Source organism: Nicotiana attenuata, chromosome 5 (assembly GCF_001879085.1).
Source record: "Nicotiana attenuata strain UT chromosome 5, NIATTr2, whole genome shotgun sequence".
NCBI classification, from domain to species: Eukaryota; Viridiplantae; Streptophyta; class Magnoliopsida; order Solanales; family Solanaceae; genus Nicotiana; species Nicotiana attenuata.
The window spans coordinates 32,697,725-32,702,807 of NC_031993.1; positions in this window are offsets into that span (position 1 = coordinate 32,697,725).

A 5,083-nucleotide genomic window follows, 5' to 3' on the forward strand; every position below is an offset into this window, starting at 1 on the left:
CAAAATACGGGGTAAAGGCTTGGTAAATGTGGTTGCCAAAGAAAAAGGATTGTAGGCTCAAAGAGGTTAACTATGGTAATATGTACAGGTGGATTCATAATTATATAGGCTACACAAAGAAATGCCTAAATCATCTCTAAGACCAAACAACTTCTATTTCGCTTTGCACACACACCGGGCAAGTTCTAGGTATCGCATGCAAGCATAGAATACACGTATTACCACACACACACTTGGCATGTAACTCAGTCCGAATTAGTTTGTCAACACACTCTCGTGAGCGTTCAAGTAAGACAAGGTGTGCAAAATTAAGGCATAAGATTAAGAGTCTACACGTGAGCCTAGACGTCACACCCTCAAGTTCGTTTTAAGTATTTGCAGGTATGTACACCACGGGATGCATTCTTGCCCTCACCTATCTAGCCTAAGAGAGTCCTAAGGGCCCTAAATAAAAAATTAAAGAAAAAAAATCTACCTAACCCAGTTCAAGAAAAGCCCTTGGAAAAGAACCGTGGTCAAAAGAAAAACCAAGGGGAAATTACTACACTACCTAAAAAGAAAATAAAATAAAAAAATCTTTTTGGCTTTTTTTTATTAGACTACTTCCCTCAAGAATACTGTCTAAGTGGTCCGTCATCAAGAAGAGTCTCCTACCTTTTCTAGATTTTTTTTTATCCGACCTTAGCCCTCAAGAAACCCGTCGACAAGTGTCCGCCGTTGGGCCAAGTCAGTGACGTCTAACATAAATACAAACAAAAACAAAAACAATTACTTCAACATACTTAATGCATATATACACTAACAATACACACACTAAATCAAGTCTCCCACCCCACACAAAAAGAATATGGCATGTCCCCATGTCATAAAACAATGAAAGCGCAGAAGGGTAAGAGAACTTCCCTGGTCATCAGTCGGAGTCAGAGACGGTGTTGGGGTCCAATTTACAGGCCCTCCCTATAGCGCGGAACCAAGCCATCATCCGGCTCTCAGACCTGGCTTGCCGTCTAGACATGGCATCCAAACGTACATGCAGGCCATCCACCGAGGTGCGAAGTTCTGCCACCTCTTCCTCCAAAGAAGGCAACCTGGGTCGGCTGGAGTGTGATCTAGAGAACTCCGCCCCAGTTTGGGGTTGCCGAGAGGATCCGACAGCATCATAAGATCTCCTGGGTGGTGCCATGGGTGCTGGGACGTCATCATCGTCGTCAAGCTCAATGGGAGTGGGTGCATCTCTGCCCACTTTGATCTTCGAAGCTCTGAATGCTGTTTTTGTGGGCAAAGTTCCATCCGTAGGACTGGCGGGGACATCAGCCAGCAGACATAACCTCGTCACAAGTGAGGGGAAGTAAAACCCCTTAGTCATCAGAGGTGACCGGAGGATCATTTCATCTCCAATGATTTTCGCAACATCAACGTCCTTCTTGGTTACGAAGCACCAAACCAATAGACCCCGTAAGCTGTTCACATCTGACGTGTTGCCCGTGGGCAACAACCTGCTGCAAATAATGGTGAACCAACACTTAGCCTCCCATGTGAATGACTTGGAATGAAGGGTCATGTACTCCTGTATCCAAACTGGCCGTCCCCCTGAGCATATTGACTCAATCAGAGTGTCCCAATCGACCCCTGGAGAATTGTGGTAATAATCATTTTCACCAGTGAACGGAGGCAGCTGCAAGACCTGGCGAATCTTCAATAGTGAGGCATCTACCACTTTGCCCCGCACAACCACAGAACGGCACATATGTTCCGGGCAGTTCGCGCAGAACTCCCGGACTATCATTGGGTTGGCCGTTTCAGGTTGCTCGAACAAGAACTCCATCCCCCTCCGTTTGATTTCCTCGTACATGTCCGGTTTTTCTACACGGAGGGCAACCCTGTCAATAGCGATCTCAGGGACAAAGCTTTTTGTAGCTTTAGCATGAAACCTGTCCTCTGCCTCCTCGGACGCGAATCGGGTGGCATCATACGTCGGCACTGCGGAAGTGCTTTTCGAGTTCCTACGCTTCTTTCGGTCCATAGTACCTGCAATCAATTCAGCATAACGATCAGGGGCAGCCAAACATGTGCCAGTCGGATGGATACTCAGATTTCACCACCCGCTGACACCAAACAGTTCCCTTTTTGTCAAGCATGGCCAGTATAACCATCTAGTAAGGTGCCAAAGTGGACAACATCCACTATTGCCCCCACACCACTATCAATACCACAATTCCGCCATATAAGACCCCCCGCAAGCTTCCACAATTTAATAACAGTTAAGTGCTACCACCACCCACCCCACACAAAAATTGTCAACTAGGAACACACCCCCACATCTACACAAATCAACCCCAAACATAATCTACAACACCAAACTTGGAGTTTAAAACCCCATTGCAACAAAAATCAAGAATTCTACACAATAATCACTACATAATGCAAAGTACATAAAACACAAGAAAAAGTAGAACAACTTACTTGAAGATTAACTTGGAGTCTTGGGGACAAATTCGGGGGGTTGTGGAGAGGTAGGGGGCAGATTTTTTTTTGGGGGGAGGGGGTGTGGAGAGGTAGGGTTTGGTTGGGTTGGTTGGAGAAAGGGAATAAGAAGAAGGAAAAAAAAATGGGGGTTTTTTTTATGGGAAGAAGAAGAAGGAAAAGAGAGTGGGTTTTGGGAGGAAGAAGAAGAAGAAAGAAGGAGGAGTTTGGGAAGAAGAAGGAAAAAAAAAGGAAATTGAGAGAAGAGGAGAAGATGAGAGAAAAGTCGGTGGGTTATGGGGAGGGTGGGGTTAGGGTAGGTTAATTAAAGGGGGAAAAGAGAAAAAAATTAAAATAAAAATAAAATTCCTGTAGATCGTACCTGGGCCTGGTCCGACCTACCGTGGTCCCACCGCGGTTACGCCGCGACCGCGGTGGACCAACTTCAGAGAGGGTCTCTGACCGCGGTCCCACCGCGGTTACGCCGCGACCGCGGTGGACCAACTTCAGAGAGGGTCTCTGACCGCGGTCCCACCGCGGTTACGCCGCGACCGCGGTGAACCATCTTCAGAGAGGGTCTCTGACCGCGGTGAACCTGTTCCTGGATGCTAATTTCGGGGTTTTTTACATTGTTTTGCCCCTTAGGCACTATTTTTACCTCTTTTAATGCCTACCTTTCCCATGTTATGCCCAGGCTCGTGATGCAAAGTCCTCCGCACTATCCTGCATATATACAATATGTTAGAAATTATACTATCGTGGGTTGCCTCTCATGAAGCGCCTGATTTTATGTCGCGGCACGACGCAGCACGAGCGCAATTAAGATTTGCTCAACCTATCTTTTTTTTTTACATGACACTACAGACTACACTTACAACACATTCGTGGGTTGCCTCCCATGCAGCGCCTGATTTAACGTCGCGGCACGACGCAGCACGAGCGCAATTAAGGCTCGCTCGACCTCTGAGGTTCAGTCAGGTGGATCTCATACCCTTCCTTTGGTTCGTTCATGCCTACATATAGTTTCAATCTCTGCCCATTGACTCTAAATGTACGAGAGTCTTTCTCTGCGGCAATCTCTACAGCATCTGAAGGGAATACTTCAATCATTCGAAACGGTCCAGACCATCTTGACTTAAGCTTACCAGGGAACAGCCGTAATCTTGAGTTATAGAGCAATACCATGTCCCCGGGTTTGAAATGTCGCTCAACAATGTTCTGGTCGTGTAACCTCTTCATTCTTTCCTTATACAATCTTGTGCTCTCAAAATCAAGATGTCTGAACTCGTCAAGCTCATGCAAGGCAGTGATTCTAGTTGTGCCTGCAGCCTCAATATCTAAGTTCAGCTGCTTCAATGCCCACCACGCTTTATGTTCAAGTTCCACTGGCAGGTGACATGCCTTTCCAAACACCAACTTATATGGTGACATGCCAATTGGTGTTTTAAAAGCAGTTCTGTAGGCCCAGAGTGCATCATCTAGCTTTCTCGCCCAATCAGTTCTTGTGACGTTCACAGTCTTGGTTAACACACTATTTATCTCTCTGTTGGATACTTCAACCTGCCCACTAGTTTGCGGGTGATAAGGGGTGGCCACCTTGTGGCGTACATCATACTTTGCAAGCAACGTCTCGAAGGCTCTATTACAGAAGTGTGTGCCTCCGTCACTGATAATCGCTCTTGGTGACCCAAATTGGGTGAATATTTTCTTTTTCAAAAATCCCACCACTACTCTTGCATCATTAGTGGGCAACGCAGTAGCTTCTACCCACTTCGACACGTAATCCACAGCAACAAGTATGCATTTATTGCCAAAGGAGCTGACGAAGGGACCCATGAAGTCAATCCCCCAGACATCAAACACTTCCACCTCTTGAATCGGGTTCATGGGCATCTCGTGGCGACGGGAGATGTTCCCAGTTCGCAGACATTCATTGCAGCCCTTCACCCATAGGTGCGCATCTCTAAACATTGTTGGCCAAAAGAATCCGGCCTCAAGCACTTTAGCAGCTGTCCTGACCCCTCCAAAATGTCCTCCATATGCTGATGCGTGACAAGCCTGCAAAACAGAAGATTGTTCTATCTCGGGGACACACCTCCGGATCATATTGTCAACACATATTCTAAACAGATAAGGCTCGTCCCAATAATACATGCGGCTATCACGATAAAACTTTTTTCTTTGGACAGATGAGAGGTCATGAGGAACTATACCACTGGCTAGGTAATTAGCAAAGTCTGCATACCATGGCGCTTCCTCAAGACTAGTAGCGAGCAGCTGCTCGTCTGGAAAAGTTTCCAGAATGTCCTCAACCTCAACCGCATTTTCAGCTCCCTCAAGTCGAGATAGATGATCAGTGACTTGATTCTCTGTGCCCTTACGGTCACGAATTTCAAGGTCGAATTCTTGCAGTAGCAACACCCAACGAATCAGGCGCGGCTTAGACTCCTTCTTCTCAATCAAGTACCTGAGAGCTGCATGGTCAGTGTATACAATTACCTTAGACCCAATCAGATACGATCTGAACTTGTCGAAAGCAAACACCACAGCCAACATCTCCTTCTCAGTGACAGTGTAGTTCAACTGGGCTCCACTCAGCGTTCTACTAGCATAGTATATT